The sequence below is a fragment of the Pinus tabuliformis genome, chromosome 1_2 (assembly GCF_031772625.1).
Source record: "Pinus tabuliformis cultivar Carrire ecotype Pingquan chromosome 1_2, CPIR1, whole genome shotgun sequence".
Taxonomy (NCBI): Eukaryota; Viridiplantae; Streptophyta; class Pinopsida; order Pinales; family Pinaceae; genus Pinus; species Pinus tabuliformis.
Genome location: NC_142298.1, coordinates 80323878 through 80351530, shown reverse-complemented (window position 1 = coordinate 80351530; position 27653 = coordinate 80323878).

Here is a 27653-nt window from a genome sequence, read left to right as displayed (position 1 = left end):
GTCTTTGAGAAGAATGGTTACAATAGACGCCTCGGTCATAAAGCCTTCCTCAGGGCCAAGAAGGAGCCTTCTATCCGAAGGAATCCCGATGGTCATATCTTGGGTGTGAACCTTCCTTACATCGAGGGAACCACGGACAGGATTGCGAGGATTCTGAAGAAGCATGATGTTCCTACTACTTTTAGACCTCTCAGTACTATCCGTGGATCCCTCAGATCTGTGAAAGACCCGATCGACCCTAAGGACATGAAGGGCGTCTATATCATTCCTTGTTCCTGTGGAACCCCCTATATTGGTGAGACTGGTCGCTCGATCAATCAGCGGATTAGCGAGCATTCGGCTGACTTAAGACATGGGAGGACCAAGTCCTCGGCCCTGGCTGAGCATGTGGGAAAGACTATGCATCATGTGTGTATAGAGGATGCTCAAGTCATTGCCAGGATTGCGCAGTTTCACCACCGCAAGTTTAGAGAGGCCCTGGAGATTGAAAAAAGGCCGATCAATCTTAATAGGGATGATGGCTGGAAGATTAGCAGTTGCTGGGTCCCTGCCTTGTCTTCCTAACCTTTTTCCCCCCTCTTTTTTTCTCTCCTTTGGCTGGTTTGTCCTGTTATTATTTGTGGTTTGGGTCCTTTTTTTGCTTTGTTTGAGTTTCGGGCTTAGTAATATTAACCTTTCATACTATTGGGCATATGAGTTTTTCCCCTATCTCTTTATATATTTTTAATTTTACTTTTTATGTTTCTTATTATTGGCATAGTTAATTATATAAAATTAAAATAGTTATATTTTATATTTTGACCATTAAGTTTTAAGGATGGATTTTGATATATCAACCCTAGATTTCGTCATTCTTCTATTAGTATTAATTTACTTACCTATAACATTATAGTTCTAATATTGATTTAGTTATTAGTTATGATATTAATAGTCCTAGTGTTAATGACCCTAGATTATGAGGTTATATAATGGAACTTATTTCTAGAAATATCAATTATTAGTAGACATATATTGTTTATAATTAATTAATGACCAATTAATTTAATCACTTTATATGTTTGATTCTAAAAAGCATGATATATCTTACCTTAGATAATTATGAATAAATTACCTAGGGTAAATAAAATTCGAATAATATTAATAATGTGTTGTCTTTACTTATAAGTTATATTTGATTATAGCTTAATTATTATATAGTATGTCCATCATTATTATAATTTTCTTAATATTTAGGATAATATTAATATTAGTATTAATATTAGGATTATTATTATTTTTAATATCAATAACCCTAGATTAGGGATTTACCTATTGTGACTATTTTCTAGAAATATTAACTATTGGTGGATATAGATGATGTAATAATCATATTGACCCGGGTTTTTAAACATTATTTATGATTGATTCTAAAAAACACGATCTTTTTTACCATTAGAAAATTATCAATAAATTACCTAGGATAAATAAATTCTAATTTTAATAATGGGTTATAAGGGATTAGAGATTATTTATTATATAATATGACCATTATTATTAAAATATCATTTTTTCTTAATATTTGGGATAATATTAATATTATTCTTTTCCTTAAATTAGCAATTGAATTTCCTTAATTTACCTTATTTTACTTTCTTCGCGAAATTTTAACTAACTAATTTAGTGGTTTGACCGGGTCAAAATTAGCCGTTAGGATTTAGCTGTTGGAATCTCTGCACACTCTATTTATTCTCGCTACGCCAGATCAGTTCTTCATCTTGTCCTGACGATGAACCACACTGGTTGGTTCGAAACGCGTCGACGAAATATTGGTTATGTGATTTTGCCGAAGATTTCTATACAATGTTATGGATCACAGAAGTCTAAATTCCTTAAGATAAATTCCTCTTTATCATGAAACCCATGCCTCAAAAACAACAATAATAAATTTATTTTTTCTCATTACATCAGATACATAAAATCATGATTACACGTGTCATTATGAAGACCGAACCTAGTTACATATTTCAACATACCAATTCAAGGAGAAGACAGAAGAGGCACTTGAGAAAGTAGTACAACAATGCCAAAAATAGATGAAAATGAGAACATAATAATAGTTGGAGAAACTATGACAACTTTTGGAACCAAGTAGATTGTCCACAACATGCTCAGTAGGGATAGAAAAGATTGTCCAGACAGATGCACAAAGTGCAACCAAAGTGAGAGACACGGCTGACACAGTCCCAACGCTCATTGAAATCAAGAGAGTGTAATGCATTGCAAATATCATCAAAGGTAATGAAGTTTTTGAGTATACATGCAAAAATGCACACATGACTTAAGCCATGTGGAATTGGTGTTGTCCCAACTATCGTTGGATAGTTTGCATCAACTACAACAAATTGTTACACATGAACTACAATTCAACGAGGATAATTTTTTTTAAGAAAGATAGTAGAGGAGGTATATAAAAACCTCACAAAGGCCCCAATGGAGGTGGATACATCAGTAGAGGGGACATTGACAATAATTGGTGAGGCCATTCAGGGTCTTAAGGCTAAAGTTGAGGAGTTGGAGTCACAAATAAAGCGAAGCACTCCACCAGAAGAAAGAGAGTGCAAGGAGAAGTAATATGAAACAACACTAACCTTTGAGCAACTCAAAGGGTTAGAGGAAGAGTGCAACATTATATACGAAGAACGCATGCAAAGTTGGACCAAGTTGCTAGAAAGCGAAGAACTAAAGGAAGTTGTGCAGAAGATTCAAACATCATAGGAGAAGGCACAAAAGCTCAAGGAAAATTTGAACGTGTTACCAATGAATGAGCATAGCTGAGAGTAGATCAACAACAATTGGTGCAAAAGATAGGGACCTTGTAGGATGAAGCATTTAAGGTCACATATTAGATCGAGATGACACATCAACTTGTTAAACAAGTAGTTCAAGAAGGAGAAGAAAAGTTGAAGTTCCTAATTACAATAGAGTTGGTAAAACAAAAATAGGGGCAAGCAGAGGAAGTCAAGGAAAAGGTATATACTATGAAATATAAAAGTTTTTTGTGACAACAAAGGAGGTATTTCCCTCATTGGACTACTAGAAAAATTGAGTGGCTCGAGGACGAGCCACAAGTGAGTGTTGGGGACCTATTAGAGAAGTGTTTTTGAGTAACAAGTTTTAGGAAACATGTAGAATAGCATCACACAGGAAGGACACCATGCAGGATGGCTAGTCGAGATATAGCGTGTGGAAATTGCCAAGAGAAGGAACTACACAAAAGTGCGACGTATAAGGAAGGTCTTTGGGTTAATCTTATCTTAGTCAAAACCATTCCTAGTTTACCAACCCGTAGTAATATTTTCTAGCCCATAATAATGATTTACTATTAAGGGGTTTTTTGTCGGCTTGGGTCCAAATGTAAACCTATAAATAGATCAAGGCCGATGGGTAAGAGACACACATAGATACATAAGTAAACATATACAGACAAACAAACACGCACACACATATGTGCGTGTTGGGGATATGGTGAAGTATGTTTTTGCACTGTAATAATGAATGATCTAATATAATCGTTGAGCCGAGAGGGGTGTGATTGTAATGAAAGATCCATAGTAATAATAAAAAGATCAGTTTTATGGCCTATTATGTTTGTCTAATGGTTAATGGCTTGTCTATTTTTCATGGTTAATGTTGCTTTGAAATGATGGGATTAATGTGCAGTTTCTAAAAATTGCGGTATACTTCATTTCTTTTTTTGAATAGTAATAAGGATATGTTGAATATTGGAAAATTGAGTAACTATAGCTTAAGGTCCCACTCTCCTTCATCATTGAAAAATTATTCAAGTTCCAATAGTTCCCCATAGATGCCTAGGGTGAGACTTCACCTACTTGTAGGTGTTGTTAAAAGGGTCGATATTTGTAGGGGTTTTATTGGAAAATTCTCCTAAACCCCGAGTTAACCCCTTGCATGCTAATAGTCCATTCTTGTGGCATATGAAGCACATGCTCTGACTCAAGTCCTACTTCTTCCTTGGATGTAAGGTGGACCCCTTGCTTTTACCCTTATTTCTAAAACCCCTTCCTTTTTCTTTTTCACCTCATTTAAAAGGGTGGGCTTCTCATCTCCTCCCTGCTTAACAACTTTGCACTCCTCCTAAGCCTCTTCTCTGATGCAATCATTATAAACCCTCCCAAAATTGTTAAGGTTATATCGAGCATAAATACACTTGACAAATTGTTCCCAATTATTTGATAAACCATTCAACACTTTATTAGCTATCTCTTCATCAATCACCCTTTCTCCAATTGCTAGAAGCTAATCATTAATCTAGGTGATGATCATGAGGTAGTAACATTTTTAGATTGAACATCTGCACAAAATGAGCTTATTCTTTAATATTATTTCCTTGTTTATGTCATTCTTCTGATGAACTACCATCTACTACAGATCTATCGACGAAGAAAGTACTTGGCCTAGAATTTCCATGCACTCCTAGTGATTGTGCTAGTAAAAAGGCATGAAACTCATGAGAAGTCCTTTTCAAACTTCACAACAAACTCATCCAACTTAGTTTTTGCTAATGTTGCTACTTGTTGCAATTTTCCCTTACCTTTCTTCTATCATAGACACTAAGATGCATAATATCCGCTCTTGAGGCATATGAAGCAATTGATATTACTCAAGTCCTTCTTCTTCCCTGGTTGTGAGGTGGACCCTTCACTTTTACCTTCTTGTTGGGATCCTTTCCCTTGCCCTTTTTTCACCTGTCTAACAAGGGCAAGATTCTCATCTCCTCTTTTCTTCCTGGATTTGGAATGCTCTTGAGCTTCTTCTTGGATGTAATCATTATAGAGCCTCTAAAAAATTTGAAGGTTATCCCAAGCATAAATACTCTTGACAAATTGTTTTTAAGGCTTTAATAAACTAGTTAGTGCCATATCACCTAGCTCTGCATGGATCACATTTTGCCCAGTTGTTGGAAGATGATAACGACTCTAGGTGGTTCTCATGAGGTAGCCATTAATATTTTCATGTTTGAATGTCTGCATAAATATAAGATTATTCCTTAATATCATTTTCCTGTCCTTCTTTTTATGAGCTAGAAATTGTTGTGGATTTGTTAGTGAAGAAACTACTTGGCGAAGATCATTTTCCTTCAAAAGCAAAGTAACCATTGCTTTCTAGGACAAGAAGTTCTATGTTGCATCCAATTTGTCTTCGGACCTGAGACTTATTACTAACATTTTTCCAATATGAACAAATTGTTGTGGATTTGTGATTAGCATTTCAAGCACCCATAATATTTACTATTGGTTTATATGTATGTTGTGATATGTAACACAAAGTTTGAAATCGACTTCTTCATCAATGTATGAGGTTTAATATCATCTCAACTTTCTAATCCCAATACTTAGGAAAGCTACTTCCTAGTGATTGCCTTGCCAAAAAAAATGTTAGATTTAATCTCTCGAAAACCTAAAGATGGATATGAATATATTAACTATATCATACAATGTTGATTGAAGCAATCTAGGATATAAGTTTTGATCTCTGGCCTATTGATTAGGAAACAAGTAATGTTGATTGGATGTTGCAAGCAGTAGCACTGCACCATCCCTGATACCCTAGAAATAAATAACTATAAATGGGGGAAACTAAATAAATAGTGAAAAAAATCTCTCAAACAACCCGCAAATCTGGCCCTCAACCTATGAATTTTCTATACAACCTACATGTCGACTAATCCTTCTGCTACAAATTATCCTTGCTATCTTCTCCAGACCCAATCACTGGATCAATCCTTTATCACCCTAGCTGAGACCTCCTTGAGTCATTGTCCTTTATGTCTCTATCTCCTTCGCCTAAACTTGTCTTTATAATTTTGAGTTATTGACTAAATTAGATAATTGTTTATGACCAAGTATCCATAACCTTAATTTCTTAACCAAAATTAATGATTTCCATTAAGTCCCAATCAATGGTCTATATCATCAATTTCACTAATGTAAAAACTTTACATTTCATTAGATATCATACTCTTTTTTTTTAACATAAATGATTATTTTTATTGAAGGTAAAAAGGTTGGGTCGGAGCTGAATCAACCCCTATTACATCAAACTTTTCCAAGTCCTGGAAGGCCAAGAATCTATTCTTGAATGGCTGGGATAACAACTACCAGTATAAGGGGTAGGGTGCCATATGGGTGCTTCGACATTCCTTGTAAATTCTCCTTGGGCTAAGTGACATCCCTAATTTTCCATTTCGTTCATTTCCTTGTTTAGACTTTGAAGAAAATGGTAGAAGGAGATGGAGGTGAAGTTCTGCATCACTTTGCGGAGTCTCTACAAGGTCTTGTTTAGTTCCGAGTTGTTGAAGTAGTCTTCCTTGTGTAAGGTTTTTATCACAATCTCTGAGTCTCCGAAGACTTGAATGCCTTTGTCGCCGTTCTCCTGAGCAAGATGGCAAGCTTTGAGCAGTGCTAAGATTTCTACCTGGTTGTTGGTTTTCTGCCCTAGGCCCCAACTAAAGTTGAGTTTACTATGACTATCTTAGGCATAGATTGCCCCCCTTGCTCCTGAGATCCCCGGGTTTCCTTTGGTCACACCATCAAAGAAAATCGTGGCTTTACCCTGATTCTTCCACCACTTTTGGAATTCTGCTTCAGTGCTCCGAATTTGCCACTATGGATTGGGGCTAGGCCAAGGGGGGTTCTTTTTGTTCTTGGCTTGTTTCATATGCAAGCCAAGCCAAATGATCTCTTCAGGGAGAAGCGAGTTGTCTGGCTTGAATGGCTGATTCTCCATTGTCTCCAATAGTAAGGCTTTGGATTTGGTAGCAATGACTGTGAGTGAGGGCAAGCTATTTTGAAAGATGAAATGATTTCCAGCTAACCAGACTTCCCAGCAAATGTATTTTGGTATTGCGTACCAGATTTTAGACCAAGAAGATTTGCTCTTGATCATATGGGGGTATCAGTGTTTCCAAGTGACGAACATATTAACTATTGTGATCTGCGAAGGAGTTTGGGCATTGAGCCCCTAGAATGCCTGCGTCCAGACTTCTTGAGTGAAGTGGCAATCAATAAACAGATGATCCGTTGTTTCCTAAGCCGCACAACAAAGAGGGCATCTATGTGGCCCGGTGATTCCTCATTTTTCTAAGTTATCCCCAGTCAACACTTTTCTGTGCATGAGGTTCCAGCTAAAAAAGTTGATCTTTGGGTGACCAAACGGATCCTAGACTTGCTGCAACAGTGTAGGGGTGTGGATCTGGAGGGGCTGGGCTTGAAGAGCTACCAAACCTATTGTTGCTGTGTAAACACTAGATTCCCCCAACCCCACTTTTCCTTTGTATGCAAATGCACCAGCTCCAAGCCTAAGAGCATAACTAGAAGAGAATTCTGTTGCGTTTGCAATCTGTCTGGAGGGTGCAGGAGTGCCCAAGCAAGCTAGTTTCCACCAGGATCCCAAGTAGAGATATCTTCCAGCTTGTGGATGCCATGCTGAATAAGCAATGTGCGGAGATCAGCAAAATCGTAAGAGTTTTTGAGGGGTCGAAGGCCCATGATTTTATCCTCCCACAACATGATTATTTTCCCGTTTCCAGGAATTTTTTACAGTTGCTCTTTGAAGGACTCCCATGTTCGACTATAGAGCTTCCATAGAGTGGTTCCTTTTATGGAAGTACCTTCCTCCATATTGTTTATTAAAAGCCCGTGTAGATATTTTCTAATGAACACTTGGCTTACTGGATGTCGGTAATTCGAGAACATCTTCCATAAGATCTTTCCTCCCAAGGCCAGATTGGCCAGCCCAGGGTATCTTACCTGAAGACCCCCTTCTAATAAAGGCCTTTTCATAGTATCCTAGCTTACCAAATGATTTTTTTTTTGGTTACCCTTTCCTCCTTGCCACAGGAAATTTCGAATAAGTTTGGAGAGCTACTCAATGATCATATTTGGGGCCAAAAGGAACGAGGCCTGATATATATGCAAGGAAGAGATTATAGATTTAATTAGAGTAAGCTTCCCGACTGTGGTGAGCCATTGGCCACCCCATTCTGTTATTTTTGCCTTAATTTTACTGATGATTTCCAACCAGTGAGAGGCCTTGCTGGTTCCCACGTTAATGGCAGCCCTAAGTACTTGATTTTTTCCCATGTGGCAAAGCCCGTGAACCCTAGGGAATGGGCGATTTGGTAGATGGTTTGCTGGTCTATATTCCACCATACACTGCACTTTTCCTTTTATTAACAAGAGCTCTAGAGACTCTATAGAAGCTTTGGATGACTTCGTTGAAGGCCCTTGCAATTTTAAGGGAAGCGCCTCCCAGAAGAAGAGAGTCATCTGCGAATAGAGCATGGTTGATTGGATCTATTCCTCTCATTGCCTTGATGCCTAGAAGTGTCCCAACTAACTTCTTTGCTGTCAACTTACGACTACGAGAGTCTGCCATCATAATGTATAGGAAGGGGGGACAAAGGGCAACCTTGCCTTATGCCCCTCGAAGCTTGGAAATAGATGGTCAGCCTGCCATTTAGTAGAGGGGCGATCCACGACTTTCTTGTGCAAGCTTTAATCAACCTTAAAAAATCAGAGCTAAAACCAAAAGAAAAAAGAACTTGGAAAAGAAATGAGTGCCTTACCTTATCAAAGGCATTAGCCATATCTAGCTTTATAAGTTCCCTTGTTCTTGGCGTTGGTGGTTGGAGTTAATGGTTTCCCGCACTAGAATCACGTGATCCAAGATGTGCCTGCCTTTAACAAACCCTCCTTGAATGGGAGAGATGAGATTTTCTAGCAAAGGCTTTATTATGTTCGCAAGGAGTTTGGTGAGTATTTTATAAGAGGCATTGTAGAGCGAAATAGGCCTAAAGCGATCAAGATACCCTGGTTCACCTCTTTTGGAATTAGAGATAGGAAAGTGGAGTTTGTGCTCCCTCCCTTTTTGGCTTTTTTGATCATTCGAAACATATCAACCTTGATGATATCCCAACAAATTCTATAGAAGTGGATGGAGAAACCATCGGGCCCTGGAGCTTTGTCTGGCTCCATCCCCTAGATGACATTGTTGATTTCTTCTTCAGTGAAAGGCTTCAGGAGACTTGAGTTATCTTCCTTGTTTACCATGCTTGGGATGTGAGTGAAGAGTTCTGCAAATTATTCCTCAGAGTTCAGTCCATCTTCTTTGTAGAGCTGCTGAAAGTGAGAGATTGCAACCTCTTTTAATTGAGCCATCCCTTTGTGGATAGTCCCATCGGGGGAGGTAATTTCAGCAATATAGTTTCAAGAGAGACGAGCTCTAAATTGCTTGTGGAAGAAGGAGGTGTTTTTGTCTCTGGATTCCAACCAAAGGTTACAGGATTTGAGCCTCAAATGTTCTTCCTCTATTCTGAAAGAGTGAAAGGTGATGAGTTGGGCTTCTTACTCCTTCTGAATTTCTGTATAGGTAATGTTTTGCTGTTCCAGGTCCAATTGCAGATCTAAGAGCTGCTCGGTGGTCTGCTTTCTATAGCAAGAGGGGGAGTGTGAAGGCTTTTTATCCACTCTTCTAGGGCTATTTTGGTGGCCTTTAGCTTCTGTTCCCACACAAAGCTAGGCAAACCATTGACCGGGGTGGACCAAGCATTTGATACTGTTTCCATAAAGCCTTCCTTTTCTGTCTAGAGGGGGCTGAATCGAAATGGGATGGGCCCCAGTCTTTCCTCTTCTTCGAACTGCAATAGAATGGGCTTGTGGTCTGAAGTAATCTTTGGCAGAATTCTAGTGGTGATAATCTTCTTTTCTAACAGGAAGGTACTTTGTAGAAGAAATCTATCCAAGAGGTTCGAAATATGATCCTCCCTGGCTCTGTTGTTTGTCCAAGTGTAGATCCCTTTTTTGGGCTTAAAATCCAATATATCCCACTGCTGAATTAAATCTTCAACAAAGGGAAGAAAAGGATCTATACTGAGGATTCCACCTCTTTTTTCCTTTGGTTTGAAGACTAAATTTAGGTCACCTGCTAGAATTATGTTCTTGGGGGAGTATGCATCTAGAAAATCGGACAGAGTTTGCCAAAAATCTTTCTTTTCCGTAAAGAGTTCTGGGACATAGAGATTGAAGAGATCGAAGGTGATCTTACTTGCATTATGCCGGAGTTCGGTGTAAATCTAGTGCTGCGTATCGAAGGAGCTTTCGAGGTGGAATTTGTCTTCCTCCTAGAGTGTGACAAGCCCTCCAGATGTGCCCCTCGCACTTACTACTTTCTCGACATTTTTTCCCCATTTCGCTTTGTTGAGGTCGAGAAGGGTGTCCCCTTCTATTTTTGTCTCTTGGAGCATGAGGATCTCAGGGGATTCAGATTTTAGTAGGTTCTTTACAGCTTCGGCTTTTAGCGGGTTCCCCAAGCCTCTGCAATTCCAAGAGACTAATCACATTATTTACTGGCAGGGGGGTGGGCAGACCCTCCCTTAGGAGGCCTGGTTCTAGTATTCCTGCCGATGGACATCTTGATCGTGGGTTGGCTACCTTGAATTTTTTGTCTCTCTGCTTCTTCTTCCCTTGCCTCCCTATGAGATTTTCTACCTACTCTTTTCGATGGCCTCTCAAATGTCTCATCTTTCGAGAAGCCCGAAATCTTTGGGGAATTTTTCCTTGTCATTTCTACGTAGGAGAGGGGGTTGGAAGATACTCTTGGAGATTCGGCTTGAAGAGGGGCTGCCTCTTCTGGAGTTTGATCTTCTACAGTGGTAATAGGTTGTTGTTTCTACGTTTCCACTGCTGCTGCTGAGGATTCTCCAGTTGCTGCTGTTGGGGGTTCTTTGGGGGTACTAAGTATTTCAGAATGGTTATTGGGTGACTCTAATCTTAGCGGGACAGAGCTCCCTTCCCCTTGTAACTGTACCTAGGGTGGGGCTTCAATTCTTGGAGGCGTGCCTTTCCCTTTGGTTCGGTTATTCTGTTTTTCTGATGCTAGTTTCTGAACCTCAGTCTATTGATCTCACTTTGTAGTCTCTGCCTCCTCCTCTACTTTCTTTTTGCAGTGCTTGGTGAAGTGCCCGTAGCCATGGCAATGCTGGCATTTAAACGGGAACTGCTCGTAGTCTAACTATTGAATGTAGGACCAGTCTGCCACCATGATATTTATAGATTCAGGGAGGCCTTCCTCCAGGTCCACCTCTACGCAGATTCTCGAGCAGGAGTATTGATCCTTTCTTTCAGCTCGGTCTATGTATTTTCCCAGCTTATTGCCTATGGTTTCTAGTGATTTGGGGTTCCAACAGTGCAAAGGTAGATGAGGCAGGCATACCCAAATGGGAACAACCAAAGCCACATTTTGAGAATGACAGAAATCCAGGTTCCATTGATTTAAATACAGGTCCTGGGGGCCCATGAAATACAAACCATTTCTGAATATGAGATTCTAATCCTCTACCGAATCAAAGACGAAAACAAAAAAGCCCTTACCGACTAAATAGCTTCTGATTCCTTCTTTGGTCAGAGATCTCTAGTTCCTTTGCACCCAGGCGTCGACGGCTTTGGGCGAGGGCCAGAGCCCAGTGAACTGCCCAATGAGTCCTCGTTCAGCTAGATTCAGGGCCGATCTGCAAGGTTCTTCTGACAGCAGGGCGACAATGGGTATGGAATCCAACCGTTTTACGAACTTCTACTACTGCATGCTTGCTGGGCATTTATTGCAAGCTGTGACCAACTTCTTAAACACTGATAGTTTGGGAGGAAGAGGAGGGGAGGCCTCAGGGCCCCCTCCTGGGGCCATGGTGCGATGAGACAACTCATGGGGATCTCTCAGAGGCGTAGGGAGATTTCAGACGCACCACACGTGCTTTCTAGACCTCTCCCTATCTGACAGATGCTGTGAAATTGATATCATACTCATTTTAATAAAAGCTATTTCAATTTAATAATTCCTTTAATTAAAATGAATTACTAAGGCAAAGGTTTTGGATGACTTCCACACATCTTGTTACTTAGACCCATGAATAAGTGTTTGTCCAAGCTATAAACATCAATGATAGGGAATCAAAGACGATAGTCCTATTGCTTTTTTAGTAAACATCCCTGAATTTTCATTCTCCACTCATAATAAATAAATAAAACTCTATGATATGCCTTATTTCCAACAATGATGCTACAAATATTAGATTTCATATTACTAAGGGCAGATGATTCATCTGTAATAGAGAGTATTAGCAAAAATCCATTGTAAATACATAGCCTAGCTACAAGTTTGATAATAACTATCTTTCAATGTTTGACTAGCGTAAGCAATCAAAAGTATAAAGATATTAACCAACACAATCCAAGCTTAGGAAAAACTAAGATTACTAAAAATTCTAGGCCTACACAACCATATGTACATATACACAAGCATAGATTGGTAGATTTACAAAACACAATTACTTTCACAAATAATACTTTTCTCGACCTTATCTGAGTATATGCTTAAGAAACAATTATCTAAATAGTTGTACCCATGGAAATGCATAGAAATACGATTTTGGAGGACCAATAATGAGTTGGTTAGAGAATTTTGAGCTGAAATGACTCTCTTAATTGAACATAACTTAGATACTTTGTTCAAAGAGCTTACTTGAAATTAGGTAAAGACTTAAAGTGTAATTACTTGAAATCATGTAAAGTGCAGTTTCAACTTATACTATTTTGAAAATAAGCATGACTCCAATCTTGTAAACAATGATAATGCTATATCCAAAGGATCTTTCGCATTAAAGCAAAAAACCATGTGCAAATAATTGAATGCAAATGACATCTACAATTATTCTTTATGTAAGTAAAATAACTCCAATCAAAATTTATGGTACTAAGTTGTCCACTAAGACAACTGAGGAAAAGCTCTAAGAACATGCATGGAATGAGTAAGATATCATAAAATTGAGGTATTTTATTGTTAACACAATATTCATTTTCCATGAATAACCCAATTTTGAATTTGGAATTTTGGCACATTCAACATAGCCAATAGACTAATTAGGCTCGTGTCACATTTCAACCCATATGTACAACCATTGTCTTCATACAATAATAATGAATATGCAAACCATTAGAGGTTTCCGCTTTCATACTGAGGAATCACATGCACATCCTATGCATCTAATATTATGACACAACCCCTCACCTAGAGATGACAAGAGTACATTATATTGGCAATACTAGGCCCCAAATGCAGATGATCTTTACCCAAACAGAACATGAAACTTTCTATTCGTTATCAAGGTGTTATAGCCTTTGAATTATCACTACCTATGTTGGAAATCTATGTGAATATTAAAAAGACATCCACTATAAGCATTAGTATCCTCATTTCTAGGCCATATGCTCTCACAATGTCCATTAAAACATGGAACCCACACATCTTGCATTCTGTGAATAGATTCCAAATGTGACTTAATAATGCATTATGTTTTCTTCACATCCACAATTTCTATAAACTTGCATAAGTTAAATTCAACAACAATAAATCTTGATATTAAAATCGTACACATATGCAAATTTCCATTGCCTTTGATAATTTTTTAATTGCCTTAAAAAGGCTGCAAAGAAAATGCTAAATGTTTTTCTACAAGCTCATTGATGCTTTCTTCACAGATAGAAAAAATTGACATTTTAACTATTGACACCGAAATTGGAATTTGTAACTATTTATGCCTTTGTTTAAAGTTTTAGATAATATTTACTCATAGTGCTATAAAAAAGAGTACAAGGCTATATTTATCGTTGTATTGTTTTTCTTATCCAATTTTCAAAGATGACATGGAAATGGACTATAATACTTTATAATTATCATATATATTTAATGGAATTAGATACTTGCTACTATTTTGCATTTTAGAAGTAATCTATAATGGGTAGGAAAAGTGAAAGCAAAAGTAAACAAAAGAAACAAGGTAAGCACTTTTGATATTGTGTTGGTTTTTCTTTCTCCAATTGCATAGTACCATGGACATAACTTAAGAGTTATTTGAAAGAGACAAGTCAAAAGATGACAAACAAAATAGATGTTGAAAACTATGAAATAAAAAAAACAATGTGTTGTACATAAAAACATCAACCATGGTGTTTAATAGCAATGGTCTTTTTAGATTAGATGCATTTTCATATACTGTAGGAGACTGTTCATTTGATGCATTTCAAGTGTTGTTGCATTTTCATTATTCTTTGAACAAATTGCAAAATGGATTGGTAGATCATTTCTTAATTTGTTTAAACAATGGGGAAGCACTATAATCACATTAAAATGAATTGGCATTTAATTTTTTTACACCAACTACATGGAATTCATGATATTGATACATATCTTTCCAAAATGTCATTGTTCGCACCAACAAATTTAAATGAAACTGAAAGAGAGTTACGGGGAAATACATTTTTCATTTGATGGTTAACCAAGTGGCTAAATATATCCATTGGAATTTGGTCATTAACAAGGAAAAAATAGGTATCTGCTATTCAACATAAATGCAAATACAAACCCATATTTCATCTTGTTTCATGATGCAAACCCTATTAGAGATCATTACGAATCACTGCTCTACAAAAAAATATCCATATGCGATTTTGAAGGATCTAATATCTACTTAGTATTATTCTACAAAGATCTTGAAAATTATTAAAAGTATATCATGCACAATACACAATCTCATGGATTAAACATAACATCAATTGTAACATCTAATTGCAACGATAGTCTTTTTAGTACAATTTGCTATTTAGCAACAACGAATTTCAATGTACAATCTCTAAGACATTACATTATCTAGTCCTTTTGCAATGCAATTATGGGGGTGATACAAAAGTTTTACACTGCTTACAACAACACTTGACAATTGGTGTAATACAAAACACAACAATGGTTAAGGATTGGCAAGGGTTTCTCATAAATATGGCAATGCCATAATAACAGGGAAATACAAATGGTGGAGCATTTTGTTTGCAATGGATATCAGTCATTTCAAAGTAAATATTTAAGTATGGTCATTTGTCAATAATACCATTGTCAACGTCTATTCAACTAATTCAATTTTTTATAAAACATTTGACATCATATCATTTGAAACATATGCATTGCACATCCATTATGTACCATTATTAAGAAAAATTATAGCAACAAATGCATTGTACATTATGATCAACATGCAAAAATCTAGAAAAAAACAATAAGAATGATTATGATACATTTATAGAAAAGCATAAGGTTAACTATCGCAAATTGGAAAAAAATCATCCATGAAAGGAATAGATGTAATGACATATCTCTTAGTGAATACAAAAAGCACAACATTAATTGTCATACATTTGCAAAATGCCAAATGCAAAAACAATGTCCCCTAATGAGAAGCCAAGAATGACATATCATAAGTTAAAAAACAAACACTCTATCGTACAAAAAATAAAATGAAGAATATAGTAAACATGCTCACCTAAAAAAGCGATATCCAAAACATATTTATATGAAACAAATTGAGGACACCCCTAAGAACATACATGCAATCTGTGAAGTATTTCATTTTGCAAAGGATATTAAATGTTTCACTGAAGATTTGGAAAAGGAGTATGTGAGGTTGACAACAAATGAAAAAACATCTACTTGCAAAATAACACTTCAAAATGGGAAACTGCCACAAATTGTGGTGAATTTACGACACTTGGCCAAAGAAGATGTAACATGCTATTACTAGTTGTAAGCACACATACAAAACTTGAAGAGAGGCGTGTATCTCTAATAATTAAATTTGAAAAAAATAGAAAATATGGTTATAAACAATCTGAAATGGGTTTGACATGATCAATTATCAATATGCCTATCCATATGGATATTGTGCAACAAGCATTGCCACTATTCATGAGTGAAACAACACCAATCACAATTGGATTGAAAATGTGATTACAATACAAAAATGCATTCCAAACAAGTAAAGTATGTGTAAATATTGTCATGAAAGCACTAAAGGAATTATGTTCTAAAACTCTAAAAAGATGGAAAAAATTGTAGAAATAAGAATTGCAGTTAAGTTCTTGAGACAATCATAGATTTATGTAAAATGCAAACACTTATAGTAACATAAATACAAATAGTGAACCAAACAATGAAAAACGTACCTAGACATTAATACATGGATTTACAAAATCATAACACATCCATGGTTTGCAAGATAAGATTATTGAGATTGCACTATCTAAAGGACAACATACACTTGGAATCTTCAAGGATAGATATGCAAAAGAAACTAACTTCATAACACTATTCTATGAAGATCTACGTGAAAATGACAATATAGAAAGATTAAACTATCGAAAAATTATATAATGGGAATTGATGCAAGCAAGCAATGATTTTCATATCATACAACAAATTTGTTTTTGAAAACTATGAGATTAATAATTAATTAAGTCCTTTCTTGCACATGGATACAAATAAGAAAATGAGAACTAAGAGGAAGGAAAATGTTGGCAAAAGATATTAAGTACAAAGCAAATTTAGAAAAGATATTGAAATATGATATTGGATACATAGATTTCAAGAACATTCACATCTCTCCCAATTACTTACAACAAATTAAGAAACATATATTCACAATGGTATGGGAACTAGGCCCTCCAATTTTCTTCATCACATTTACAAGTGCATAAAATCAATGTAAACCATTACTGAGAACATTGATCAACCTTTATAAAAATAGAAAAAGGAAAAATCACATTGAGACATTGATTACATCATAAGAAAAGATTGAGTCACATGTGGTTGTTATTATAGACATAGAATAAATTCCATAAAGCAATTGATATGTCATAACCACACATGCTTTGGGAAGAAATATTAGGCTACTGCTTTGTAACCAAATTTCAAAACAGGGGAACTGAACATGAACCTAGGTTATTATGGATAAAAAAATTCTCTAATAACTGGAAAGGACAGTAATTCAAAATTTTGAAACTTTTTGGACAAATACATAACATGTAACACATACAAATTAGATTCAAAACTTACTAAAGAACATAAACATTTCCATACAAGAAGTTGTAAAAAGTGAAAGAACTCTAATTGTATATACAATTTTCCTATGCCACCAATGAAAATGACAAAGATCATTGAAACGATCAATGTAGTTGATAAAAAGCTTAATGAATAATCAAAGTCATTTCTTGCATTTATAGAGCAAACAAAATATGATAGCTTAACAGGTTTCAAAGACTTCTTAATGGAAATAGGACTAATAGAATATGAGTGCATTCAAGTAATTCAATGTACAATAAGTCAACTGACAATTTTGTTAAAATGAAAACCTTCACACATTTGGAACAATAGTTTCGCAAAGGAAATGCCAAATTGATGGAATGAAAATAAAAATGCACAATTTGTATTGGATATGTATGCTACAACTTCATATTATAACTCATATATGAATATAGTTGATAAGTCTAATGACAAATGCATTCAAAAGAATACACAGAAAACATGGAAAATGTGAGCTTGACGCTATGCATATGATACATACACTTAGAAATACATTATTTCATCTTCAACAAATGTCGACGCAAGAAGTAGTTCATATATCACTTTCATTGCCATTGAGTTGCAACTCAAGAGAGTGTAGCTTCATAAACACATTCCCAATAGATTAATGTACATTTATGCCTAAGCTTCCAATTCTACTAAAACAAGAATATGATAATTTAGAAGATATAATGTGCCACTCTATTATTGATTACTACATAGAACATGCATATGATATTAAGCATATTTTCCTTGTAGATTCCTTATCAAACTATAAGAAAAATGGCACACACATATCAAAAATAAAAACATTCAAATGTAATGCGATTTGTCAAATACAAAAAAACGGATAGACTATGAAAACTTTTGTAGAGAGAAACTACTGCTATATGTTCCATTTGAGAAAAAATGAGAACATATTAAAACAAAACTTCCGTACATGGAAAATTGCATATAATTTCTATGAAAGAATGATATAAACCAATGAAGCTAAATTTACTCATAACATCAATCTCGTATGGGGTGATTTAGAAAGTGCAATTTAACAATTGGATAACTCTATGAATATTGATGATATAATAACAAAATAATGATAAACTAATATTCATTACCAAAACTATGATTTGCAAGCAGTTTTACAATGTTTACAACAATTGAATATAAAAAAAAACATTAGCCTTAGATTTCAAGTCACAAACTATCCACTTTTTCTTGAAAACAGATAATACTACAAAATGAGAAGAATGCTAAATGGGGAACAACAAGCAATTGTCAAATACATTGCATTAAAAAAACACAAAAACATTCATAAGCCAATATACCTTTTATTTACAAGTGGAGAAGGAACATGCAAAACATTTATGGAAAAAGCAATATTTCAGATGCTTATATGAATCTACGATGCACACAATATAACAAACTCTCTAAAGCCCAAAGGAACAACATTAACATATATTGGCAAAGATAAAATGTAGGTGGAACAACAATTCATTTTGCATTGTTGATTGCCTTTTACCGAATCTCAATTTCTTCCACTTAGCAACAAAATACTGAACACCTTATCAAAGCTCTATCAAGAAATACAACTTGTATTAATAGATGAAGCTTCTTTGATTGGAAACCAATTCTTATATTCAATTGAAATTCACCTCAGAAACATAAAACATGTACAAAAAATATAATTTAGAAATATCCATATGATATTTTGTGGTGATCTTTACCAAGCACAACCCATACATGTTTCTTTAATCTTCGAACAACCTACAAACAACATGCAAACAATAACATATGACTTTTTCAAAGACACCATGATGCAGGAGCATTTCACTTCCAATTCAAAACCCATTTTGACTAAAATACGGGTCTTTCATTTATCAAGGCAGTTGGTTCCCTACATGTGTGAAATTAGTTGATTTTATGTGTTTTCCTAAGTTTCTAGAATAATTGTACATAACTAATTTAAAGTGAGGATTGATGTAATCATATCTTCTCTAAATGAGAGATATCAAGAGTATTTGGGAGAGTTAGGGAGATTTTGGAGTTAGTTGGATTTTTGAGAGGGTTTTGTGGATCTAGGAAGTATAGAGATAGGATTTGTTGATAAGGTTGTGGATTTGAACTAATTCAGGTTCAAAATTCTATTATTATGTGAAAGTAATCAAATTTATTTAATTAGAGGAACAAATATCCATAGAGAGGAGAAATGAGGATTAGAGGGAGGACTTGAGGGCTAAGAGTGGCTATAAGGCCAAAAGAGCCGAATGATGTATTTAAGGCCTAAGGCCTTTTGTAACTATTTGTATATAATGTAGGAGAATCAATTTTGAGTGTAAGGATCCATAATGTCGAGCCTTTATTATCATTCGTAATCATGGTATAGATATATGTGTACAATGATTTGATATTTGTAGGTGTTAATGCTCAGAAGGGATCTGGCATAACATAGGGCACAACATAAGTATAATACACAAGAACCAAGTGAAGAGAAGCTACAGAGAAGAATGTAGAGGTCGAGACCCAAACAAAGGAAATTGAGATTGAAGCAGAAATGTACAAGCTCAAAAGCGAGAAGGCGAGAATTATTTGGTTCATCTAAGACATGGTTGGAAACAAAGATCATTGATCAACAGAGTTATCAATGATCCCACTGCAACAAAAGATTAGAGTGACGTAGTGAAAGAAAAATTAGAGTGAGCAGTGGAAGTGTTAGGGCGCAGAGAAACCAAACCGAGATCTCATGCAAAAGAGTCAAGAGGAACATAAGCCATAGAATGAAGTTAGAGACAGATTCAAAGCATAAAGGAGCACAATACTTAGGAATTTTTGAATTTAAAAGAAACATCACTTAACAATATCAGGAGATAGAGATGTCAATTAACAATGTCGGGCCATAATAGGGTTTCCCTAGAAGTTTAAGTGGAAACATTGAAAAGGGCCAGGCGTCAGGCATAATTCGTCATAATATGGAACAACAATCTATGGAATCAAAGTTTCATTGTCTAGATCCATTAATTGGAGCTTTGGTAAGTTTTCTCTTTTCATTGCGTTGAGCTACGAAGAGCGGACGTATGTGGCGAAGTGGACACTACTAAGAGGCTTGAGCCCAAAGGGTTCTATGATCCTTCCATTGAGTGAGTCGGGCTTTAAAGAGTGGGTCGAAGATTAAGCAAGGGCTTGAATAGGACCCACCTAGAGGTCTATGCCCAATGACATTTATAGTCACCCTTCTTATTTTGCTGGGCTTGCATGGAAGAGTGGGCCATACCTGAAAGGTTAAAGCCCAAGACTTCTATTAAGTTCCAATAGGAAAGGGAGAATACAAGAACGAACGGGCTCATGTGGCAAGGTGAAGGCGAAGGCCAATAAGTATTGAAGGCGCAAAGTATTGCGTGGAGCTGTGGGCCAGCCTGGAAGCTTAAGCCCGAAGGTTGTAGCCAGATGCTTCAAGGAGTTTCATATAAGGAAAGGTCTGGGCCAGTTATGTGCTTGGTTACAAGGCGAGCTTCCAAGGAAGTGGAAGACGAGAAAGGAGCTAAGGCATAAGGAAAGACTGCAGGTAAAGGTAAGTCCCGTGCATAAATAAAAGGGGTCGAGTTATTAAGTTTGCATTGGCTTTGTTACAAAAGGGATGGATTAATATTAGGGCATAGGTTTTAGAGTATTGCACACTTGTATTGAATTTGCATAAGGACTAAAATGATATAGAGAGGCCTGCGATGATTTGGGAAAGGGTTTGAATGTGTAACCCTTTCGACTCCTCCCACTGTATTTATAAATGGATTTATACCTTTTAAGGTGATTAAACATGAGGTTGAAGGAAGTGTACCTTGTTGGACATATTTGAGATAGTGGGATTTAAGCAAACTCAGAATTGGGCTTGCATCATGCCATAAAGTGTTATGAACTAATGCTAGAAAATGCCAAACATATATAACTTTTACAATTTGGAATAGTATGCACACAAATATCCAAGCAAGTGATGATTTGGTAGATATCAACATAAATTGTGTGCGATAGACACCTAATGCCCAAACGCTTCCTTACCTATTTTACAAAAACAAATTTGTTGCAATGAATAACATGTACATTTTATTTCTTATGCTTTGCAATGATATTTTAATCCATGCAATTGATGAGGATAAAGAGGACTAGGGTAGTGTCCCATACTATGAACATACATCTTCTTTACCTCATAGCTTGTCATAAAATTAACATGTAGGTTAAAACATATGCTTGTAATTATGATTCACAAGATGGCCGAGTAAATGATGTTGATGGTATCATCAAAACATATACAAAAATAAATAAGATCGATGTTATATGCGTTAAGCTCAATGAGCCACATATTAGACATTGAAAAGCTAACAAATTATAGTTTAAACATTTCAGAGGACTAGACACCTCTACTTCGAATAACAAAACCAATATCTCTAATAAAAACAAGATATTTGAAAATTCAAAAATAATTCCCAATTCAACTTACATGCACACGTATAATATGTAAGTCACATGGTTCAACTCTATATAGTGTTGCATTTGAACTAACTGGGATATGAATACATGGGTTAGTATACACAACTCTATGGTGTAAGAAACATATAATCTTTGTATAATTTTCTAAATACTCTTACAATAATATCTTTAACGTTAAGCAAAAGGTCAATAATGAAATGCAAGGCTTAAAAAACAATGCAAAATGGATATTAGAATATTATTACGAGTTCATACAATTAGACTCGTCCAGATCTCAATCATTTCACTAAACACACAATTTACATGCACATATTAGTAACATACTCAACAACTATGACACAATGCAATCTGATATATTTTACCAGCAAGAAGCATCTGTAAGACTTTGCAAAGAAGATGAATGATTTGCAAACTTCAATTGCAAATCAAATTGCATTAAAGATGAAATTATGGTACTAGTCAAAAAATAAATTAAAATCCTCAAACATATGCATTATGAAAAATAAACTATAGAAACTTGAGTTGTAAATTATAATACTCAATATTTATTGATGCAGGAGCATCCAACTCACCATGACCGGGTGAAGTCTCTACCAGGTCAAAGAAAAGTTGAATTTACTTTTACTGGTCTTTTTGTTGTTTGACAGGAAAGTAGGCAGGACTTTTATTATTATTTCATTTTATGTTAGTTAAGGGTGGTTGAACAGTTATAGTCATATGTTGATCTGTTGTTAACAAGTCATGATTATCCTTTTATTTTAAAAAGAAAAAGACAAATGTACGTGAAGAGAAAATCTTGTCATAATATGAAACGAATGACTAGTAACCAAATAACTGTAAAGGTCTGTAACTGAAAAGCAACTGTACATTTTCATTAACTGGAACATAGAAGCTATAAATGTAACAGGACAAAATCATGGATGGGTTCAGTCCAATACCTCTCGCACTCAATTAAGAAATAACAATAGAGAAATCAAATTTTTGTCCATCTTTATGCCTATTGTGAGTTATTATGTTTTTCGATTTGTGAATGCTTGAATACACAGCTAACCGTTCATAGATTCTTGAAAACAAATAATTCCTTATGTTTTTGGAGTGAAAGAACCAGCGTATACAGCGAGACTAAAGAGCAGACTCAATACAAGGGTTTGAAATTTGTTGAAGCAGATAACAGAAGTAAACCGGGACTTCATACAAGCCAAGTGACAGTTTCCACATTATAATTCAAGAGCCAACCATATTACATTGCTAGCAAAGTTGAAGGGTTTGTATAAAATTATACATTATACTTCAGGCAAACCGAAGGTGCATGATAGCAGTTCTAACCACGAAATTCCGAGAAAACAAACAACGTATATAACTAGGTAAGAACACCTTCAACATGTGCGTAAGGTGCTAGAAAAATTACAGCTGAATAAACTGCTAATAAACTTGAAGAAATGTACTTTTCTGCAGAAGGAATTGGTATATTTGGGCTTTGTAATAACAGAGGTGTTAGCGATATCTTGCAATAAAAGTGGAATTATAGAGCTGGAAAGAACAACTAAACCATTAAGAATGCCAACAGATACCTGAGGGTTTGCAGTGAGGTTAGAGACCAGCGTTCCAGGGACAACGCCGATGGACTGAGGAGAACAAGGAGCGATCCAGGTCAGGAACCGCAGAAGGAGGCTCATAAGTTGAAAACAGAGAAGGATAGATTACCTGTGCGCGTCGGAGACGGAAGAAAGCCATCGAGCCGAGCCTGAAAGTAAATAGACGTTAAGTTGCCAAACCGGACGAGAAATATTAGTGCATGAGTTAACATACGGCGGCCTGAAAGCCCACGGCAGAAAGAAACCAAACACAACAGAGGTCTTACCCAGGAAACTACAGGACGAATCACAACCAGCTACGAACCAAGGAACAAGGACCAATACAGTCATAGCAACGAGCCACCAGAAGCATAACCAGGACCTGCAGCATAGCTGCCCACGGAACCTTGCAGAACTCTGAGGAGGAAACCCTCGACAGACAAAAACAAATGACCGAGAATACCAACGAGTGAAGGGAACAAGCAAAGAGTTGAGTGGGAAGTGCAAACATCCAGGCAAGTACCTTACATTATTACACAATTAAATGCACATCAACCGAAATCCAAAATATCTGAATTGCTTTGTTGCCATTACCGTGTGATTAAATCAACCAAATAAACATTATCAATCATTCCCTTTACGACGAGTGTATAAAGTGTTGGGTTGGTCCCATCAAAGTGGTATCAGAGCAGGTTAAATTGACTGAAGATATGGAAGTAGGAAGGCGGGGCCGTGGTAGAGGTGCTCGAAGGTTGGCAGATGAAGGATTGAGAGAGGAGATTCAAATTCTTGCTGCCCGTTTGGAGGTAGTGGAGGTAGGGAGAAGAAGAGACGCGGAGATAGGTGATGAGAGCGAAGAGGAACCTGAAGCAGTAGCAGGTGGACTAGAAGGTGAGAGACCAGAAGTGAGATTGTTGAGATTTGTTTTTGTAGCAAGCAGTAAACCCAAACCAGAACTCCCAACCTATGATGGCAGTATGTCTATTGAGCTTTTATTGGATTGGATCGACGAGATAGATAATTATTTCGAGTGCGAGGAAATCAGCGAAGATCGCAGGGTTAGGTTTGCTGCGACGAAATTGAAGGGACACGCAACCCTGTAGTGGGATAGTGTCCAGAACGAGAGGAAAAGATTGAACAAGCTGCCGATTAGAACCTAGTCAAGGATGGTGGCCAAGTTAAAGGGCAGATTTCTACCGAAGGACTATCAGATTGCACTGCACAGACAGGTGCAGAATCTGAAACAGAAAGGATTGATGGTAAGGGAGTACACTGAGGAGTTCTATCGAGTGAATTTGCGAGCCGGATATATAGAGGATACTGCGGAAAGAAAGGATAGGTATGTGAATGGGTTAAGATTAGAAATTTTGGATGAAATCAACATTTTATCCCCAAAGAACACTGAAGAAGCGTATCAGAGTGAGATGAAAGTTGAAGAAAAAATTACTAGAAGGCAGAATGCCCGGAGAGGACGAGGAGCCGGCAGGGGAAAAGGCCAGTCATATGGCAGAGGGCGGACTGCTAGTAATAATGAGGAAGGTAGCAGTTCCAGAGCTTCTGGATCAGCGGACAGAGGTGATAGTGCAAGAGGTGGTAGGTCATCCCAGCGGGGCCGAGGAAATGGCCGAGGAAGAGGGGCTGGTTACCAATGTTATAGGTGTCATAAATGGGGACACAGATCGTTTGAATGTTCGGAAGCAGAACAAGCTGGACAACGAGGTGCATATGTTGTAGAGGTAGCGACACCTCCCCAAGAAGCAGAAAATGCTCCAGAGACAGGGGAAGCTTTAGTGCTGCACAAGGTGTTGTTAAAACCAGTCAAGGAGGTCACCGAACATACACAACTAAAGGCTTTATTTAGAACAGTTTGTAAGTCACGAGGTAAGTGCTGTAAATTAATTATTGACAGCGGTAGTACTGATAATTTAGTGTCCACAGAGATGGTAGAAAAGATGGAGTTGAAGCGTTTGAAACATCCCAACCCTTACAGAGTTTCATGGCTGCAAAAGGGCCATCAGTTGCTAGTGGATGAACAGTGCGAGGTGGAGTTTCAAATAGGTAGATATAAGGACAAAGTTGTTTGTGACATCATGCCAATGGATGTATGTCACATACTGCTGGGCAGGCCTTGGCAGTACGACAGGAAAGTGGTACACGATGGATTGACAAACTGTTATAAATTTGTTAAGGATGGAATCAAGCATACGCTTGTGCCCATCAAGGAAGAAGGGATAACAGGGACAAGTGAACCAAGGGCATTGTTGGTTAGTGGAAAACAGTTTTTGAAACAAATTGAGGACAGTGAGATGGGTTACACAGTAGTAAAGAAAGCAAGGACAGTATTGTTGCATACGGAGGTATCAGATTTACCTATGGAAATCCAGGAGATGTTGCAGGAGTTTACAGATATAGTGGTAGATGACTTGCCAGACAAATTACCCCCCAAAAGGAGCATAAGTCATCATATTGACTTCATACCCAGAGCCAGTTTGCTGAACAAAGCGGCATACCGAATGAGCCCCAAGGACAATGAAGAGATTAGAAAGCAGGTGCAAGAGTTGTTAGACAAGGGATTGATAAGAGAAAGCTTGAGCCCTTGTGCAGTCCCAACGGTTCTCGCCCCCAAGAAGGGAGGAGAGTGGCAGATGTGCACCGACTCAAGGGCCATCAACAAGATCACCATCCGGTACAGGTTTCCACTACCACGGATGGATGACATGATGGATTGTTTAAGCGGGGCAGCGTATTTCTCTAAGATAGACTTGAAGAGCGGGTACCATCAAATTCGGATACGAGAGGGGGACGAATGGAAGACAACTTTTAAGATGAATGAGGGGCTGTACGAATGGCTAGTCATGCCCTTTGGACTGAGCAATGTGCCCAATACATTTATGAGGTTGATGAATGAGATGCTGAAGGGAAGAACAAGGACAAGGGAAGAACACCTTCAACATGTGCGTAAGGTGCTGGAAAAATTACAGCAGAATAAACTGCTAATAAACTTGAAGAAATGTACTTTTCTGCAGAAGGAATTGGTATATTTGGGCTTTGTAATAGCAGAGAATGAACTGAAGATGGATCCAGAGAAGGTGGCGACCATAGTTAATTGGCCATCTCTGAAAAATTTATTCCAGGTACATAGCTTTCATGGGCTAGCGAGTTTTTACAGGAAATTCATAAGGAATTTTAGCAAAATTTGTGCACCAATGTTGGACACCATTAAAAAGGCCAGTCAGCCTTTTCGATGGATAGATGCAGCGGAGAGGAGTTTCCAGTTGTTAAAGAAGAAGATCACTGAGAGGCCGATCCTGAGATTGCCAGATTTCAAGAAGTTATTTCAGGTTCGCTGTGATGCTAGCGGGACAACAATTGGAGCTGTACTCAGTCAGGAGGATAAGCCTGTAGTGTTTTTCAGTGAGAAGCTGAATGAAAGTCGACAGAAATATTCATCGTATGATAAGGAGTTCTATGCAGTTATACATGCATTAAAACACTGGAGGCATTATCTGTTGGGAAACGAATTTGTGCTGTTCTCAGATAATTCTGCACTATAGTATGTAATGCAACAACACAAGTTGAACCACAAACACGCCAAATGGGTGGAGTATTTGCAGAGCTTCAACTTCGTGTTGAAGCATATTAGCGGACAAGCCAACAAGGTGGCGGATGCACTAAGTAGGAGAGCTTTACTTCTGCAAGAAAGTACTGTGCAAGTGCTGGGTTTTGAGCACTTAAAAGACTTATACCAGACGGATACAGATTTTAAGGAAGCCTACGAGGCGTGTCAAAATCCCTTGGTGAGAGATAACAGTCCATGGTTGGACTACAACATACAGGAGAAACTGCTGTTTAAGGGAGGACAACTGTGCATACCTGACTGCTCGATGAGGGAGAATATTATTCGAGAGAAGCATAGTGGAGGTTTGGCCGGACATTTCGGCATGGACAAGACACTCGAGCAGCTCAGACATTTCTACTTTTGGCCAAAGATGAGGAGGGATGTGCAGCGATTTGTGGCCAGATGTAAAGTGTGCCAGTTGGTGAAGGGTCACAGTCAAAACACAGGACTGTACACACTGTTACCTGTTCCAGGTAGACCGTGGGATTCAGTTAGCTTGGATTTCGTCCTAGGTCTACCTAAGACACAAAGAGGTTACGACTCGGTGATGGTAGTAGTGGACAGGTTCTCGAAAATGGCACATTTCATTCCTTGCAGGAAAACCAGTGATGCCACCCACGTGGCCCACTTGTTTTTCACAGAGATTGTCAGGTTACATGGGTTGCCTAAGTCCATTCTGTCGAACAGGGATGTGAAGTTTACAGGACACTTTTGGCGAACCCTATGGAAGAAAATGGATACACAGCTGAGTTACAGTTCTGCTTATCATCCGCAAATGGACGGACAAACAGAAGTTGTAAACAAGAGTTTAGGGAATCTTCTACGAAGTCTGGTTGGAGAGAATTCGTGGATGTGGGATCAAGTGCTGGCGCAGGCAGACTTCGCTTATAACAATTAGCCTAACTGTAGCACAGACTTCAGCCCTTTTCAAATCCTGTACGGCATACATCCTCGCGGATTGCATGAACTGCGAGATCTTGGACTGCAAGAAA